Source organism: Salvelinus fontinalis, chromosome 15 (genome assembly GCF_029448725.1).
Source record: "Salvelinus fontinalis isolate EN_2023a chromosome 15, ASM2944872v1, whole genome shotgun sequence".
NCBI lineage: Eukaryota > Metazoa > Chordata > Actinopteri > Salmoniformes > Salmonidae > Salvelinus > Salvelinus fontinalis.
This window is the reverse complement of record NC_074679.1, coordinates 1,971,011-1,992,088: the sequence shown is the minus strand read 5'-3', so window position 1 is coordinate 1,992,088 and position 21,078 is coordinate 1,971,011. Positions and strand designations below refer to the sequence as shown.

General features: G+C 49.8%; 1 protein-coding gene across 2 annotated transcripts in view; it reads left to right on the top strand.

Annotated features, from left to right (window-relative positions):
• Positions 1-18,207: 18,207 nt before the first annotated feature.
• The window catches only part of LOC129811258 (fibroblast growth factor receptor 3-like), a 366,746-nt gene continuing 363,875 nt past the window's right edge, over positions 18,208-21,078 (top strand). For both annotated transcript variants that reach the window (XM_055862424.1, XM_055862422.1), the window contains exon 1: positions 18,208-18,857. The gene's annotated coding sequence lies outside the window, so the exon portion shown is untranslated. The remainder of the gene's footprint in view (positions 18,858-21,078) is intronic.

Below are 21,078 nucleotides of genomic sequence, written 5' to 3'. Positions count from 1 at the left end.
TCCTCATGGCTGACATGCTAACCTCCTCATGGCTGACATGCTAACCTCCTCATGGCTGACATGCTACCTCCTCATGGCTGACATGCTAACCTCCTCATGGCTGACATGCTATCTCCTCATGGCTGACATACTAACCTCCTCATGGCTGACATCCTACCTCCTCATGGCTGACATGCTACCTCCTCATGAATGACATGCTACCTCCTCATGGCTGACATGCTAACCTCCTCATGGGCTGACATACTAACCTCCTCATGGCTGACATGCTAACCTCCTCATGGCTGACATACTAACCTCCTCATGGCTGACATGCTAACCTCCTCTTCGTTGACATACTAACCTCCTCATGGCTGACATGCTACCTCCTCATGGTTGACATGCTACCCCCTCATGGCTGACATGCTAACCTCCTCATGGCTGACATGCTAACCTCCTCATGGCTGACATACTAACCTCCTCATGGCTGACATGCTACCTCCTCATGGCTGACATGCTACCTCCTCATGGCTGACATGCTAACCTCCTCATGGCTGACATGCTAACCTCCTCATGGCTGACATGCTATCTCCTCATGGCTGACATGCTAACCTCCTCATGGCTGACATACTAACCTCCTCATGGCTGACATGCTACCTCCTCATGGCTGACATGCTACCTCCTCATGGCTGACATGCTAACCTCCTCATGGCTGACATGCTAACCTCCTAATGAATGACATACTAACCTCCTCATGGCTGACATCCTACCTCCTCATGGCTGACATACTAACCTCCTCATGGGCTGACATCCTACCTCCTCATGGCTGACATGCTACCTCCTCATGGCTGACATGCTAACCTCCTCATGGCTGACATACTAACCTCCTCATGGCTGACATGCTAACCTCCTCATGGCTGACATGCTAACCTCCTCATGGCTGACATGCTAACCTCCTCATGGCTGACATACTAACCTCCTCATGGCTGACATACTAACCTCCTCATGGCTGACATGCTAACCTCCTCATGGCTGACATACTAACCTCCTCTTCGCTGACATACTAACCTCCTCATGGCTGACATGCTACCTCCTCATGGTTGACATGCTACCCCCTCATGGCTGACATGCTAACCTCCTCATGGCTGACATACTAACCTCCTCATGGCTGACATGCTACCTCCTCATGGCTGACATGCTAACTCCTCATGGCTGACATGCTAACCTCCTCATGGCTGACATACTAACCTCCTCATGGCTGACATGCTAACCTCCTCATGGCTGACATACTAACCTCCTCATGGCTGACATACTAACCTCCTCATGGCTGACATGCCCTCTCCTCATGGCTGACATGCTACCTCCTCATGGCTGACATGCTAACCTCCTCATGGCTGACATGCTAACCTCCTCATGGCTGACATGCTACCTCCTCATGGCTGACATGCTAACCTCCTCATGGCTGACATGCTAACCTCCTCATGGCTGACATGCTAACCTCCTCATGGCTGACATCCTACCTCCTCATGGCTGACATGCTACCTCCTCATGAATGACATGCTACCTCCTCATGGCTGACATGCTAACCTCCTCATGGGCTGACATACTAACCTCCTCATGGCTGACATGCTAACCTCCTCATGGCTGACATACTAACCTCCTCATGGCTGACATGCTAACCTCCTCTTCGTTGACATACTAACCTCCTCATGGCTGACATGCTACCTCCTCATGGTTGACATGCTACCCCCTCATGGCTGACATGCTAACCTCCTCATGGCTGACATACTAACCTCCTCATGGCTGACATGCTAACCTCCTCATGGCTGACATACTAACCTCCTCTTCGCTGACATACTAACCTCCTCATGGCTGACATGCTACCTCCTCATGGTTGACATGCTACCCCCTCATGGCTGACATGCTAACCTCCTCATGGCTGACATACTAACCTCCTCATGGCTGACATGCTACCTCCTCATGGCTGACATAATAACTCCTCATGGCTGACATGCTAACCTCCTCATGGGCTGACATACTAACCTCCTCATGGCTGACATACTAACCTCCTCATGGCTGACATACTAACCTCCTCATGGCTGACATACTAACCTCCTCATGGGCTGACATGCTAACCTCCTCATGGCTGACATACTAACCTCCTCATGGCTGACATGCTAACCTCCTCATGGCTGACATACTAACCTCCTCATGGCTGACATACTAACCTCCTCATGGCTGACATGCCCTCTCCTCATGGCTGACATGCTACCTCCTCATGGCTGACATGCTAACCTCCTCATGGCTGACATGCTAACCTCCTCATGGCTGACATGCTACCTCCTCATGGCTGACATGCTAACCTCCTCATGGCTGACATGCTATCTCCTCATGGCTGACATACTAACCTCCTCATGGCTGACATCCTACCTCCTCATGGCTGACATGCTACCTCCTCATGAATGACATGCTACCTCCTCATGGCTGACATGCTAACCTCCTCATGGGCTGACATACTAACCTCCTCATGGCTGACATGCTAACCTCCTCATGGCTGACATACTAACCTCCTCATGGCTGACATGCTAACCTCCTCTTCGTTGACATACTAACCTCCTCATGGCTGACATGCTACCTCCTCATGGTTGACATGCTACCCCCTCATGGCTGACATGCTAACCTCCTCATGGCTGACATGCTAACCTCCTCATGGCTGACATACTAACCTCCTCATGGCTGACATGCTACCTCCTCATGGCTGACATGCTACCTCCTCATGGCTGACATGCTAACCTCCTCATGGCTGACATGCTAACCTCCTCATGGCTGACATGCTATCTCCTCATGGCTGACATGCTAACCTCCTCATGGCTGACATACTAACCTCCTCATGGCTGACATGCTACCTCCTCATGGCTGACATGCTACCTCCTCATGGCTGACATGCTAACCTCCTCATGGCTGACATGCTAACCTCCTAATGAATGACATACTAACCTCCTCATGGCTGACATCCTACCTCCTCATGGCTGACATACTAACCTCCTCATGGGCTGACATCCTACCTCCTCATGGCTGACATGCTACCTCCTCATGGCTGACATGCTAACCTCCTCATGGCTGACATACTAACCTCCTCATGGCTGACATGCTATCCTCCTCATGGCTGACATACTAACCTCCTCATGGCTGACATACTAACCTCCTCATGGCTGACATGCTAACCTCCTCATGGCTGACATGCTAACCTCCTCATGGCTGACATGCTAACCTCCTCATGGCTGACATGCTAACCTCCTCATGGCTGACATGCTAACCTCCTCATGGCTGACATGCTAACCTCCTCATGGCTGACATGCTAACCTCCTCATGGCTGACATACTAACCTCCTCATGGCTGACATGCTAACCTCCTCATGGCTGACATACTAACCTCCTCTTCGCTGACATACTAACCTCCTCATGGCTGACATGCTACCTCCTCATGGTTGACATGCTACCCCCTCATGGCTGACATGCTAACCTCCTCATGGCTGACATACTAACCTCCTCATGGCTGACATGCTACCTCCTCATGGCTGACATGCTAACTCCTCATGGCTGACATGCTAACCTCCTCATGGGCTGACATACTAACCTCCTCATGGCTGACATACTAACCTCCTCATGGCTGACATACTAACCTCCTCATGGCTGACATACTAACCTCCTCATGGGCTGACATGCTAACCTCCTCATGGCTGACATACTAACCTCCTCATGGCTGACATGCTAACCTCCTCATGGCTGACATACTAACCTCCTCATGGCTGACATACTAACCTCCTCATGGCTGACATGCCCTCTCCTCATGGCTGACATGCTACCTCCTCATGGCTGACATGCTAACCTCCTCATGGCTGACATGCTAACCTCCTCATGGCTGACATGCTACCTCCTCATGGCTGACATGCTAACCTCCTCATGGCTGACAAGCTAACCTCCTCATGGCTGACATACTAACCTCCTCATGGCTGACATCCTACCTCCTCATGGCTGACATGCTACCTCCTCATGAATGACATGCTACCTCCTCATGGCTGACATGCTAACCTCCTCATGGGCTGACATACTAACCTCCTCATGGCTGACATGCTAACCTCCTCATGGCTGACATACTAACCTCCTCATGGCTGACATGCTAACCTCCTCTTCGTTGACATACTAACCTCCTCATGGCTGACATGCTACCTCCTCATGGCTGACATGCTAACCTCCTCATGGGCTGACATACTAACCTCCTCATGGCTGACATGCTAACCTCCTCATGGCTGACATACTAACCTCCTCATGGCTGACATACTAACCTCCTCATGGCTGACATGCTAACCTCCTCATGGCTGACATGCTAACCTCCTCATGGGCTGACATACTAACCTCCTCATGGCTGACATACTAACCTCCTCATGGCTGACATACTAACCTCCTCATGGCTGACATACTAATCTCCTCTTCGCTGACATACTAACCTCCTCTTCGCTGACATACTAACCTCCTCATGGCTGACATGCCCTCTCCTCATGGCTGACATGCTACCTCCTCATGGTTGACATGCTACCCCCTCATGGCTGACATGCTAACCTCCTCATGGCTGACATGCTAACCTCCTCATGGCTGACATACTAACCTCCTCATGGCTGACATGCTACCTCCTCATGGCTGACATGCTACCTCCTCATGGCTGACATGCTAACCTCCTCATGGCTGACATGCTAACCTCCTCATGGCTGACATGCTATATCCTCATGGCTGACATGCTAACCTCCTCATGGCTGACATGCTATCCTCCTCATGGCTGACATACTAACCTCCTCATGGCTGACATACTAACCTCCTCATGGCTGACATGCTAACCTCCTCATGGCTGACATGCTAACCTCCTCATGGCTGACATGCTAACCTCCTCATGGCTGACATACTAACCTCCTCATGGCTGACATACTAACCTCCTCATGGCTGACATGCTAACCTCCTCATGGCTGACATACTAACCTCCTCTTCGCTGACATACTAACCTCCTCATGGCTGACATGCTACCTCCTCATGGTTGACATGCTACCCCCTCATGGCTGACATGCTAACCTCCTCATGGCTGACATACTAACCTCCTCATGGCTGACATGCTACCTCCTCATGGCTGACATGCTACCTCCTCATGGCTGACATGCTAACTCCTCATGGCTGACATGCTAACCTCCTCATGGGCTGACATACTAACCTCCTCATGGCTGACATACTAACCTCCTCATGGCTGACATACTAACCTCCTCATGGGATGACATACTAACCTCCTCATGGGCTGACATGCTATCCTCCTCATGGCTGACATGCTATCCTCCTCATGGCTGACATGCTAACCTCCTCATGGCTGACATGCTAACCTCCTCATGGCTAACATGCTAACCTCCTTATGGCTGACATGCTAACCTCCTCATGGCGGACATGCTAACCTCCTCATGGGCTGACATGCTAATCTCCTCTTCGCTGACATACTAACCTCCTCTTCGCTGACATACTAACCTCCTCATGGCTGACATGCCCTCTCCTCATGGCTGACATGCTACCTCCTCATGGTTGACATGCTACCCCCTCATGGCTGACATGCTAACCTCCTCATGGCTGACATGCTAACCTCCTCATGGCTGACATACTAACCTCCTCATGGCTGACATGCTACCTCCTCATGGCTGACATGCTACCTCCTCATGGCTGACATGCTAACCTCCTCATGGCTGACATGCTAACCTCCTCATGGCTGACATGCTATATCCTCATGGCTGACATGCTAACCTCCTCATGGCTGACATACTAACCTCCTCATGGCTGACATACTAACCTCCTAATGGCTGACATGCTACCTCCTCATGGCTGACATGCTAACCTCCTAATGGCTGACATGCTAACCTCCTCATGGCTGACATGCTACCTCCTCATGGCTGACATGCTAACCTCCTCATGGCTGACATGCTACCTCCTCATGGCTGACATGCTACCTCCTCATGGCTGACATGCTAACCTCCTCATGGGCTGACATACTAACCTCCTCATGGCTGACATGCTAACCTCCTCATGGCTGACATACTAACCTCCTCATGGCTGACATGCTATCCTCCTCATGGCTGACATACTAACCTCCTCATGGCTGACATACTAACCTCCTCATGGCTGACATGCTAACCTCCTCATGGCTGACATGCTAACCTCCTCATGGCTGACATGCTAACCTCCTCATGGCTGACATACTAACCTCCTCATGGCTGACATACTAACCTCCTCATGGCTGACATGCTAACCTCCTCATGGCTGACATACTAACCTCCTCTTCGCTGACATACTAACCTCCTCATGGCTGACATGCTACCTCCTCATGGTTGACATGCTAACCTCCTCATGGGCTGACATGCTAACCCCCTCATGGCTGACATGCTAACCTCCTCATGGGCTGACATACTAACCTCCTCATGGCTGACATGCTAACCTCCTCATGGCTGACATACTAACCTCCTCATGGCTGACATGCTAACCTCCTCATGGCTGACATACTAACCTCCTCATGGCTGACATACTAACCTCCTCATGGCTGACATGCCCTCTCCTCATGGCTGACATGCTACCTCCTCATGGCTGACATGCTAACCTCCTCATGGCTGACATGCTAACCTCCTCATGGCTGACATGCAACCTCCTCATGGCTGACATGCTAACCTCCTCATGGCTGACATGCTAACCTCCTCATGGATGACATACTAACCTCACAATGGCTAACATGCTAACCTCCTCATGGCTGACATGCTAACCTCCTCATGGGCTGACATACTAACCTCCTCATGGCTGACATGCTAACCTCCTCATAGCTGACATACTAACCTCCTCATGGCTGACATGCTAACCTCCTCATGGCTGACATACTAACCTCCTCATGGCTGACATGCTAACCTCCTCATGGCTGACATGCTAACCTCCTCATGGCTGACATGCTAACCTCCTCATGGCTGACATGCTAACCTCCTCATGGGCTGACATACTAACCTCCTCATGGCTGACATGCTAACCTCCTCATGGCTGACATACTAACCTCCTCATGGCTGACATACTAACCTCCTCATGGCTGACATACTAATCTCCTCTTCGCTGACATACTAACCTCCTCTTCGCTGACATACTAACCTCCTCATGGCTGACATGCTAACCTCCTCATAGCTGACATGCTAACCTCCTCATGGCTGACATGCTAACCTCCTCATAGCTGACATAGTAACCTCCTCATGGCTGACATGCTAACCTCCTCATGGCTGACATACTAACCTCCTCATGGCTGACATACTAACCTCCTCATGGCTGACATGCCCTCTCCTCATGGCTGACATGCTACCTCCTCATGGCTGACATGCTAACCTCCTCATGGCTGACATGCTAACCTCCTCATGGCTGACATGCTAACCTCCTCATGGATGACATACTAACCTCCTCATGGCTGACATCCTACCTCCTCATGGCTGACATGCCCTCTCCTCATGGCTGACATGCTACCTCCTCATGGTTGACATGCTACCCCCTCATGGCTGACATGCTAACCTCCTCATGGCTGACATGCTAACCTCCTCACGGCTGACATGCTAACCTCCTCATGGCTGACATACTAACCTCCTCATGGCTGACATACTAACCTCCTCATGGCTGACATACTAACCTCCTCTTCGCTGACATACTAACCTCCTCATGGTTGACATGCTACCTCCTCATGGTTGACATGCTACCCCCTCATGGCTGACATGCTAACCTCCTCATGGCTGACATACTAACCTCCTCATGGCTGACATGCTACCTCCTCATGGCTGACATGCTAACTCCTCATGGCTGACATGCTAACCTCCTCATGGGCTGACATACTAACCTCCTCATGGCTGACATACTAACCTCCTCATGGGCTGACATACTAACCTCCTCATGGGCTGACATGCTATCCTCCTCATGGCTGACATGCTATCCTCCTCATGGCTGACATGCTAACCTCCTCATGGCTAACATGCTAACCTCCTCATGGCTAACATGCTAACCTCCTTATGGCTGACATGCTAACCTCCTCATGGCGGACATGCTAACCTCCTCATGGGCTGACATGCTAACCTCCTCATGGCTGACATACTAACCTCCTCATGGGCTGACATGCTAACCTCCTCATGGGCTGACATGCTAACCTCCTCATGGCGGACATACTAACCTCCTCATGGGCTGACATGCTAACCTCCTCATGGGCTGACATGCTACCTCCTCATGGCTGACATGCTAACCTCCTCATGGGCTGACATGCTAACCTCCTCATGGCTGACATGCTAACCTCCTCATGGGCTGACATACTAACCTCCTCATGGCTGACATGCTAACCTCCTCATGGCTGACATACTAACCTCCTCATGGCTGACATGCTAACCTCCTCATGGCTGACATACTAACCTCCTCATGGCTGACATACTAACCTCCTCATGGCTGACATGCCCTCTCCTCATGGCTGACATGCTACCTCCTCATGGCTGACATGCTAACCTCCTCATGGCTGACATGCTAACCTCCTCATGGCTGACATGCTACCTCCTCATGGCTGACATGCTAACCTCCTCATGGCTGACATGCTAACCTCCTCATGGATGACATACTAACCTCCCCATTGCTAACATGCTAACCTCCTCATGGCTGACATGCTAACCTCCTCATGGGCTGACATACTAACCTCCTCATGGCTGACATGCTAACCTCCTCATAGCTGACATACTAACCTCCTCATGGCTGACATGCTAACCTCCTCATGGCTGACATACTAACCTCCTCATGGCTGACATACTAACCTCCTCATGGCTGACATGCTAACCTCCTCATGGCTGACATGCTAACCTCCTCATGGGCTGACATACTAACCTCCTCATGGCTGACATGCTAACCTCCTCATGGCTGACATACTAACCTCCTCATGGCTGACATACTAACCTCCTCATGGCTGACATACTAATCTCCTCTTCGCTGACATACTAACCTCCTCTTCGCTGACATACTAACCTCCTCATGGCTGACATGCTAACCTCCTCATAGCTGACATGCTAACCTCCTCATGGCTGACATGCTAACCTCATCATAGCTGACATACTAACCTCCTCATGGCTGACATACTAACCTCCTCATGGCTGACATACTAACCTCCTCATGGCTGACATACTAACCTCCTCATGGCTGACATGCCCTCTCCTCATGGCTGACATGCTACCTCCTCATGGCTGACATGCTAACCTCCTCATGGCTGACATGCTAACCTCCTCATGGCTGACATGCTAACCTCCTCATGGATGACATACTAACCTCCTCATGGCTGACATCCTACCTCCTCATGGCTGACATGCTACCTCCTCATGGCTGACATGCTACCTCCTCATGGCTGACATGCTAACCTCCTCATGGGCTGACATACTAACCTCCTCATGGGCTGACATGCTAACCTCCTCATGGCTGACATACTAACCTCCTCATGGCTGACATACTAACCTCCTCATGGCTGACATGCTAACCTCCTCATGGCTGACATGCTAACCTCCTCATGGCTGACATGCTAACCTCCTCATGGCTGACATGCTAACCTCCTCATGGGCTGACATACTAACCTCCTCATGGCTGACATACTAACCTCCTCATGGCTGACATGCTAACCTCCCCATGGCTAACATGCTAACCTCCTCATGGCTGACATGCTAACCTCCCCATGGCTGACATACTAACCTCCTCATGGCTGACATACTAACCTCCTCATGGATGACATACTAACCTCCCCATGGCTAACATGCTAACCTCCCCATGGCTGACATGCTAACCTCCTCATGGGCTGACATACTAACCTCCTCATGGCTGACATGCTAACCTCTTCATAGCTGACATACTAACCTCCTCATGGCTGACATGCTAACCTCCTCATGGCTGACATACTAACCTCCTCATGGCTGACATACTAACCTCCTCATGGCTGACATGCTAACCTCCTCATGGCTGACATGCTAACCTCCTCATGGGCTGACATACTAACCTCCTCATGGCTGACATGCTAACCTCCTCATGGCTGACATACTAACCTCCTCATGGCTGACATACTAACCTCCTCATGGCTGACATACTAATCTCATCTTCGCTGACATACTAACCTCCTCTTCGCTGACATACTAACCTCCTCATGGCTGACATGCCCTCTCCTCATGGCTGACATGCTAACCTCCTCATAGCTGACATGCTAACCTCCTCATGGCTGACATGCTAACCTCCTCATAGCTGACATACTAACCTCCTCATGGCTGACATGCTAACCTCCTCATGGCTGACATACTAACCTCCTCATGGCTGACATACTAACCTCCTCATGGCTGACATGCCCTCTCCTCATGGCTGACATGCTACCTCCTCATGGCTGACATGCTAACCTCCTCATGGCTGACATGCTAACCTCCTCATGGCTGACATACTAACCTCCTCATGGCTGACATCCTACCTCCTCATGGCTGACATGCTACCTCCTCATGGCTGACATGCTATCTCCTCATGGCTGACATGCTAACCTCCTCATGGCTGACATACTAACCTCCTCATGGGCTGACATGCTAACCTCCTCATGGCTGACATACTAACCTCCTCATGGCTGACATCCTACCTCCTCATGGCTGACATGCTACCTCCTCATGGCTGACATGCTATCTCCTCATGGCTGACATGCTAACCTCCTCATGGCTGACATACTAACCTCCTCATGGGCTGACATGCTAACCTCCTCATGGCTGACATACTAACCTCCTCATGGCTGACATGCTAACCTCCTCATGGCTGACATGCTAACCTCCTCATGGGCTGACATACTAACCTCCTCATGGCTGACATACTAACCTCCTCATGGCTGACATGCTAACCTCCTCATGGCTGACATACTAACCTCCTCATGGCTGACATACTAACCTCCTCATGGCTGACATACTAATCTCCTCTTCGCTGACATACTAACCTCCTCTTCGCTGACACACTAACCTCCTCATGGCTGACATGCCCTCTCCTCATGGCTGACATGCTACCTCCTCATGGTTGACATGCTACCCCCTCATGGCTGACATGCTAACCTCCTCATGGCTGACATGCTAACCTCCTCATGGCTGACATACTAACCTCCTCATGGCTGACATGCTACCTCCTCATGGCTGACATGCTACCTCCTCATGGCTGACATGCTAACCTCCTCATGGCTGACATTCTAACCTCCTCATGGCTGACATAATAACCTCCTCATGGGCTGACATACTAACCTCCTCATGGCTGACATGCTAACCTCCTCATGGGCTGACATACTAACCTCCTCATGGCTGACATGCTAACCTCCTCATGGCTGACATACTAACCTCCTCATGGCTGACATGCTAACCTCCTCATGGCTGACATACTAACCTCCTCATGGCTGACATACTAACCTCCTCATGGCTGACATGCCCTCTCCTCATGGCTGACATGCTACCTCCTCATGGCTGACATGCTAACCTCCTCATGGCTGACATGCTAACCTCCTCATGGCTGACATGCTACCTCCTCATGGCTGACATGCTAACCTCCTCATAGCTGACATACTAACCTCCTCATGGCTGACATGCTAACCTCCTCATGGCTGACATACTAACCTCCTCATGGCTGACATACTAACCTCCTCATGGCTGACATGCTAACCTCCTCATGGCTGACATGCTAACCTCCTCATGGGCTGACATACTAACCTCCTCATGGCTGACATGCTAACCTCCTCATGGCTGACATACTAACCTCCTCATGGCTGACATACTAACCTCCTCATGGCTGACATACTAATCTCCTCTTCGCTGACATACTAACCTCCTCTTCGCTGACATACTAACCTCCTCATGGCTGACATGCTAACCTCCTCATAGCTGACATACTAACCTCCTCATGGCTGACATGCTAACCTCCTCATGGCTGACATACTAACCTCCTCATGGCTGACATACTAACCTCCTCATGGCTGACATACTAACCTCCTCATGGCTGACATGCCCTCTCCTCATGGCTGACATGCTACCTCCTCATGGCTGACATGCTAACCTCCTCATGGCTGACATGCTAACCTCCTCATGGCTGACATGCTAACCTCCTCATGGATGACATACTAACCTCCTCATGGCTGACATCCTACCTCCTCATGGCTGACATGCTACCTCCTCATGGCAGACATGCTACCTCCTCATGGCTGACATGCTAACCTCCTCATGGGCTGACATACTAACCTCCTCATGGGCTGACATGCTAACCTCCTCATGGCTGACATACTAACCTCCTCATGGCTGACATACTAACCTCCTCATGGCTGACATGCTAACCTCCTCATGGCTGACATGCTAACCTCCTCATGGGTTGACATACTAACCTCCTCATGGCTGACATACTAACCTCCTCATGGCTGACATGCTAACCTCCTCATGGCTGACATACTAACCTCCTCATGGCTGACATACTAACCTCCTCATGGCTGACATACTAATCTCCTCTTCGCTGACATACTAACCTCCTCTTCGCTGACATACTAACCTCCTCATGGCTGACATGCCCTCTCCTCATGGCTGACATGCTACCTCCTCATGGTTGACATGCTACCTCCTCATGGCTGACATGCTAACCTCCTCATGGCTGACATTCTAACCTCCTCATGGCTGACATGCTATCTCCTCATGGCTGACATGCTAACCTCCTCATGGCTGACATACTAACCTCCTCATGGCTGACATACTAACCTCCTCATGGCTGACATGCTACCTCCTCATGGCTGACATGCTACCTCCTCATGGCTGACATGCTAACCTCCTCATGGCTGACATGCTAACCTCCTCATGGCTGACATGCTAACCTCCTCATCGCTGACATACTAACCTCCTCATGGCTGACATACTAACCTCCTCATGGCTGACATACTAATCTCCTCTTCGCTGACATACTAACCTCCTCCTCGCTGACATACTAACCTCCTCATGGCTGACATGCCCTCTCCTCATGGCTGACATGCTACCTCCTCATGGCTGACATGCTACCTCCTCATGGCTGACATGCTAACCTCCTCATGGGCTGACATACTAACCTCCTCATGGCTGACATACTAACCTCCTCATGGCTGACATACTAACCTCCTCATGGCTGACATACTAACCTCCTCATGGCTGACATACTAACCTCCTCATGGGCTGACATGCTATCCTCCTCATGGCTGACATGCTAACCTCCTCATGGCTAACATGCTAACCTCCTCATGGCTAACATGCTAACCTCCTTATGGCTGACATGCTAACCTCCTCATGGCGGACATGCTAACCTCCTCATGGGCTGACATGCTAACCTCCTCATGGGCTGACATGCTAACCTCCTCATGGGCTGACATGCTAACCTCCTCATGGGCTGACATGCTACCTCCTCATGGCTGACATGCTAACCTCCTCATGGGCTGACATACTAACCTCCTCATGGCTGACATGCTAACCTCCTCATGGGCTGACATACTAACCTCCTCATGGCTGACATGCTAACCTCCTCATGGCTGACATACTAACCTCCTCATGGCTGACATGCTAACCTCCTCATGGCTGACATACTAACCTCCTCATGGCTGACATACTAACCTCCTCATGGCTGACATGCCCTCTCCTCATGGCTGACATGCTACCTCCTCATGGCTGACATGCTACCTCCTCATGGCTGACATGCTAACCTCCTCATGGCTGACATGCTAACCTCCTCATGGCTGACATGCTACCTTCTCATGGCTGACATGCTAACCTCCTCATGGCTGACATGCTAACCTCCTCATGGCTGACATACTAACCTCCTCATGGCTGACATCCTACCTCCTCATGGCTGACATGCTACCTCCTCATGGCTGACATGCTACCTCCTCATGGCTGACATGCTAACCTCCTCATGGGCTGACATACTAACCTCCTCATGGCTGACATGCTAACCTCCTCATGGCTGACATACTAACCTCCTCATGGCTGACATGCTAACCTCCTCATGGCTGACATACTAACCTCCTCATGGCTGACATACTAACCTCCTCATGGCTGACATGCTAACCTCCTCATGGCTGACATGCTAACCTCCTCATGGGCTGACATACTAACCTCCTCATGGCTGACATACTAACCTCCTCATGGCTGACATGCTAACCTCCTCATGGCTGACATACTAACCTCCTCATGGCTGACATACTAACCTCCTCATGGCTGACATACTAATCTCCTCTTCGCTGACATACTAACCTCCTCTTCGCTGACATACTAACCTCCTCATGGCTGACATGCCCTCTTCTCATGGCTGACATGCTAACCTCCTCATGTCTGACATGCTAACCTCCTCATGGCTGACATGCTATCTCATCATGGCTGACATGCTAACCTCCTCATGGCTGACATACTAACCTCCTCATGGCTGACATGCTAACCTCCTCATGGCTGACATACTAACCTCCTCATGGCTGACATGCTACCTCCTCATGGCTGACATGCTACCTCCTCATGGCTGACATGCTAACCTCCTCATGGCTGACATGCTAACCTCCTCATGGCTGACATGCTACCTCCTCATGGCTGACATGCTAACCTCCTCATGGCTGACATGCTAACCTCCTCATGGCTGACATACTAACCTCCTCATGGCTGACATCCTACCTCCTCATGGCTGACATGCTACCTCCTCATGGCTGACATGCTAACCTCCTCATGGCTGACATGCTAACCTCCTCATGGCTGACATACTAACCTCCTCATGGCTGACATGCTACCTCCTCATGGCTGACATAATACCTCCTCATGGCTGACATGCTAACCTCCTCATGGCTGACATTCTAACCTCCTCATGGCTGACATGCTATCTCCTCATGGCTGACATGCTAACCTCCTCATGGCTGACATACTAACCTCCTCATGGCTGACATACTAACCTCCTCATGGCTGACATGCTACCTCCTCATGGCTGACATGCTACCTCCTCATGGCTGACATGCTAACCTCCTCATGGCTGACATGCTAACCTCCTCATGGCTGACATGCTAACCTCCTCATCGCTGACATACTAACCTCCTCATGGCTGACATACTAACCTCCTCATGGCTGACATACTAATCTCCTCTTCGCTGACATACTAACCTCCTCCTCGCTGACATACTAACCTCCTCATGGCTGACATGCCCTCTCCTCATGGCTGACATGCTACCTCCTCATGGCTGACATGCTACCTCCTCATGGCTGACATGCTAACCTCCTCATGGGCTGACATACTAACCTCCTCATGGCTGACATACTAACCTCCTCATGGCTGACATACTAACCTCCTCATGGGCTGACATGCTAACCTCCTCATGGCTGACATGCTAACCTCCTCATGGCTAACATGCTAACCACCTCATGGCTGACATGCTAACCTCCTTATGGCTGACATGCTAACCTCCTCATGGCGGACATGCTAACCTCCTCATGGGCTGACATGCTAACCTCCTCATGGGCTGACATGCTAACCTCCTCATGGGCTGACATGCTAACCTCCTCATGGGCTGACATGCTACCTCCTCATGGCTGACATGCTAACCTCCTCATGGGCTGACATACTAACCTCCTCATGGCTGACATGCTAACCTCCTCATGGGCTGACATACTAACCTCCTCATGGCTGACATGCTAACCTCCTCATGGCTGACATACTAACCTCCTCATGGCTGACATGCTAACCTCCTCATGGCTGACATACTAACCTCCTCATGGCTGACATACTAACCTCCTCATGGCTGACATGCCCTCTCCTCATGGCTGACATGCTACCTCCTCATGGCTGACATGCTAACCTCCTCATGGCTGACATGCTAACCTCCTCATGGCTGACATGCTACCTTCTCATGGCTGACATGCTAACCTCCTCATGGCTGACATGCTAACCTCCTCATGGCTGACATACTAACCTCCTCATGGCTGACATCCTACCTCCTCATGGCTGACATGCTACCTCCTCATGGCTGACATGCTACCTCCTCATGGCTGACATGCTAACCTCCTCATGGGCTGACATACTAACCTCCTCATGGCTGACATGCTAACCTCCTCATGGCTGACATACTAACCTCCTCATGGCTGACATGCTAACCTCCTCATGGCTGACATACTAACCTCCTCATGGCTGACATACTAACCTCCTCATGGCTGACATGCTAACCTCCTCATGGCTGACATGCTAACCTCCTCATGGGCTGACATACTAACCTCCTCATGGCTGACATACTAACCTCCTCATGGCTGACATGCTAACCTCCTCATGGCTGACATACTAACCTCCTCATGGCTGACATACTAACCTCCTCATGGCTGACATACTAATCTCCTCTTCGCTGACATACTAACCTCCTCTTCGCTGACATACTAACCTCCTCATGGCTGACATGCCCTCTTCTCATGGCTGACATGCTAACCTCCTCATGTCTGACATGCTAACCTCCTCATGGCTGACATGCTATCTCATCATGGCTGACATGCTAACCTCCTCATGGCTGACATACTAACCTCCTCATGGCTGACATGCTAACCTCCTCATGGCTGACATACTAACCTCCTCATGGCTGACATGCTACCTCCTCATGGCTGACATGCTACCTCCTCATGGCTGACATGCTAACCTCCTCATGGCTGACATGCTAACCTCCTCATGGCTGACATGCTACCTCCTCATGGCTGACATGCTAACCTCCTCATGGCTGACATGCTAACCTCCTCATGGCTGACATACTAACCTCCTCATGGCTGACATCCTACCTCCTCATGGCTGACATCCTACCTCCTCATGGCTGACATGCTACCTCCTCATGGCTGACATGCTAACCTCCTCATGGGCTGACATACTAACCTCCTCATGGCTGACATGCTAACCTCCTCATGGCTGACATGCTAACCTCCTCATGGCTGACATGCTAACCTCCTCATGGCTGACATGTTAACCTCCTCATGGCTAACATGCTAACCTCCTCATGGCAGACATGCTATCTCCTCATGGCTGACATGCTAACCTCCTCATGGCTGACATGCTAACCTCCTCATGGCTGACATACTAACCTCCTCATGGCTGACATGCTAACCTCCTCATGGCTGACATACTAACCTCCTCATGGCTGACATGCTACCTCCTCATGGCTGACATGCTACCTCCTCATGGCTGACATGCTAACCTCCTCATGGCTGACATGCTAACCTCCTCATGGCTGACATGCTACCTCCTCATGGCTGACATGCTAACCTCCTCATGGCTGACATGCTAACCTCCTCATGGCTGACATACTAACCTCCTCATGGCTGACATCCTACCTCCTCATGGCTGACATGCTACCTCCTCATGGCTGACATGCTACCTCCTCATGGCTGACATGCTAACCTCCTCATGGGCTGACATACTAACCTCCTCATGGCTGACATGCTAACCTCCTCATGGCTGACATACTAACCTCCTCATGGCTGACATCCTACCTCCTCATGGCTGACATGCTACCTCCTCATGGCTGACATGCTACCTCCTCATGGCTGACATGCTAACCTCCTCATGGGCTGACATACTAACCTCCTCATGGCTGACATGCTAACCTCCTCATGGCTGACATACTAACCTCCTCATGGCTGACATGCTAACCTCCTCATGGCTGACATGCCCTCTCCTCATGGCTGACATACTAACCTGAAACTGCGTTTTTCAACATGTCTGATTAATCAGGAGACAAGAAAGCAACAAATATTTAAAAAAAAATTATATTACAGTATAATCCATTTTTATTGGGTGGGCAAGTGTCAGGGCCTCTACCCAGCCTGGCCTTGCCATAGCTTTGCCTCTAGAAGATTGTGTACCTAGTAAGTAGTCTTATTGCTATGTAGCATGTTATAAACATATGTCATAGGACTAATGGTTTAATCAGTATAGAAAAGACACAACATGTTGCATTTATTCAATATTTCTTATTTGGGTGTAGCCCATCAAACCTTCTAGCGTGGGGTGCTTCTGAGTGAGTGTATTGGACAGACCAGTTGAATCATGTTTTGTAGAAGTGATGGTTGGAGGCGCCTTCCAGCTCCTCCTCTTCTCTCTTCCTCTTCCTCCCCAGCTCTGCTTAAAGACTCCCTGTCAGGCGACACTCGAAGCTGAAATCTGATCTTGGCGCATGTTTCCAACTGCCTGCAGCTCGCGGCTCCACATCACGGAGAGAGGAGCAGAGCTGCTTTTCTTTCACGCGCCAGTACGATCCCGTACACCGCGCCGCGCGTGGGACTCGAGCTGAACTTCACCGTCAACCAACCAGCGCGAGTCAGCAGTTCCTGATTGTCGAGGCAGCAGCACGTCTACGGAGCGGAGCAGAACAAACTGAACCTTCTCTCCCGGTCCTTACCGAACTGTCTAAGGGCCAGAGAGAGAGAAAACAAAAACGAGAGAGAGGACATGATCACCTGGATGAGGTAGCCATCAACTTTCTTTTTGGATGGATACAACAGCAGAACACGACGCAGTGAAAAGGGATTTCGACTCTATACTGAATAGACCGTTTTGGAGGGATCTCTCTCTGCCTTGTGGAAGAGTCGCTCAGGCAGGTGACTTGTTAGGGATTTGATTTCACAACATGCCAACTCTTCTGGATGGATGGATCTATATATAGTGTTTTTGGTCGTTTTTGTGATCATTTACTCTTATAAAGGATCGCTGTCAAAACGGGATTACAAAAACATATTACAATCCTTGGTTACAGAAACATATTACAATCCTTGGGTAAAATGGATTTGCATGTAATTGTTTATTTATGTCACTAATGGTCATTGTTATTACATTAAGAGAGAAAGTTGGCTGATTATGAGCTGACAAAGCGAGCATAGTATGCTACTTCCTTGAGTCATCCATTATTAGACAAACAGACAGACACACAGACAGAGCGACAGACAGAGCGACAGACAGACAGACAGACAGACAGACAGACAGACAGACAGACAGACAGACAGACAGACAGACAGACAGACAGACAGACAGGTTGACTATAAACCAGTTCGACTGTCCTTACAGTCGGCATCTTAATAACACCAGTTCAACTGGGGATGTGAGCAGCATAAGGAGCAGGTCTCCCGATGAGCTCTCTACTTTCAGAGCTTGTCTGTTCCTGGTCCCCCTTGGCCCGTACCCCGGACATGTGTTGGAGAGAGCGTGGCTGCCTATCAGGATTACCCCGCTGTCTGGACACATATAGCCGCGCCGTGGGCACTGCGCTACATTGCGATACACTGTGCTGCTGTTGTACTGCGTTTGAATCCTCAGAGCCCCATACTATTTTATACCTATTTTCGTGTTTGATGTTACAGAACTTGACAGGCTGTTACAGACACGGATTGATATACTGCAAATGTGTTGTGCTCTCCAGGTTCACAATAACTGACATTTCAGATTCTAATTGTTTCATTATCATCATAAAAATATACATCATTTATTCTGCTACAGCCATGTCTTCAATGCTGTGTCACCAACCTTATTTTGTCATGCCATTGATGCCTTTAGTAGTGTTTATCTTCCGTGCTGTGAGTTCAGGTTGATGTAGCCCGGGTGCACAGAGCACATCCTCCGCTATGTGTGAGACCCCTCTCCCCCAGTCAGTCAGTCAGAGCCATAGTGGACATTTGGGATATTTGGGCTACACTTCCAAACCGTCCAATAACCTCTTAAACCATTTTTTTTCTGATTTATTTTGACCAAATGTAATATCATTTTTTAAAGCCTTAGTTAGATATGCGTGCCTATCTTTTTGGTTATGCAATATTGTCTCATTCACTGCTGAGCCGATCACTAATTGATAATGAAATCAAAGAAAGAACGTTGCCAAATCCTAAAGGCAATAAAGGCGTTTGAGTCATGGGGAAGGCCTTGTCAGGGACCTGTAAAAATAAGAAACTTATCTTTGATTAAAAAAATCTATAATAATGTTGCTTAACTAAAGCAATAACCAATAGTGTTTATTATTTCCAATCAGTGTAACTTTCATTCCAAACTTGGGATAGTTGACAGACACTGACAGGCTTCTTCCTATTCAGAGCAGATGTTTGGATGAGGTCAGGAGACTTGATTAACTAATGCTTTTCAATTATTACATTTCCATGAGATAGAAACTCCTTCCATATTTTATCAATAAGATATAACCAGCACCATCTCAATGACCTTTCTGCATTCACTCTGCTACTTTTCAGGTTAGGTCAGGTTAGGCCAGGTTAGGTCAGCTTAGGTCAGGTTAGGTCAGGTTAGGTTAGTTCAGGTTAGGTCAGGTTAGGTCAGGTTAGGTTAGTTCAGCTTAGGTCAGGTCAGGTTAGTTCAGGTTAGTTCAGGTTAGGTTAGTTCAGGTTAGGTCAGGTTAGGCCAGGTTAGGTCAGCTTAGGTTAGTTCAGGTTAGGTTAGTTCAGGTTAGGTCAGGTTAGGTTAGTTCAGGTTAGGTCAGGTTAGGCCAGGTTAGGTCAGCTTAGGTCAGGTTAGGTCAGGTTAGGTTAGTTCAGGTTAGGCCAGGTTAGGTCAGCTTAGGTCAGGTTAGGTCAGGTTAGGTTAGTTCAGGTTAGGCCAGGTTAGGTCAGCTTAGGTCAGGTTAGGTCAGGTTAGGTTAGTTCAGGTTAGGCCAGGTTAGGTTAGTTCAGGTTAGGTCAGGTTAGGTCAGGTTAGGTTAGGTCAGGTTAGGTCAGGTTAGGTTAGTTCAGGTTAGGCCAGGTTAGGTTAGTTCAGGTTAGGTCAGGTTAGGTTAGTTCAGGTTAGGCCAGGTTAGGTCAGCTTAGGTCAGGTTAGGTCAGGTTAGGTTAGTTCAGGTTAGGCCAGGTTAGGTTAGTTCAGGTTAGGTCAGGTTAGGTCAGGTTAGGTTAGTTCAGCTTAGGTCAGGTCAGGTTAGTTCAGGTTAGTTCAGGTTAGGCCAGGTTAGGTCAGGTTAGGTTAGTTCAGGTTAGGCCAGGTTAGGTTAGTTCAGGTTAGGTCA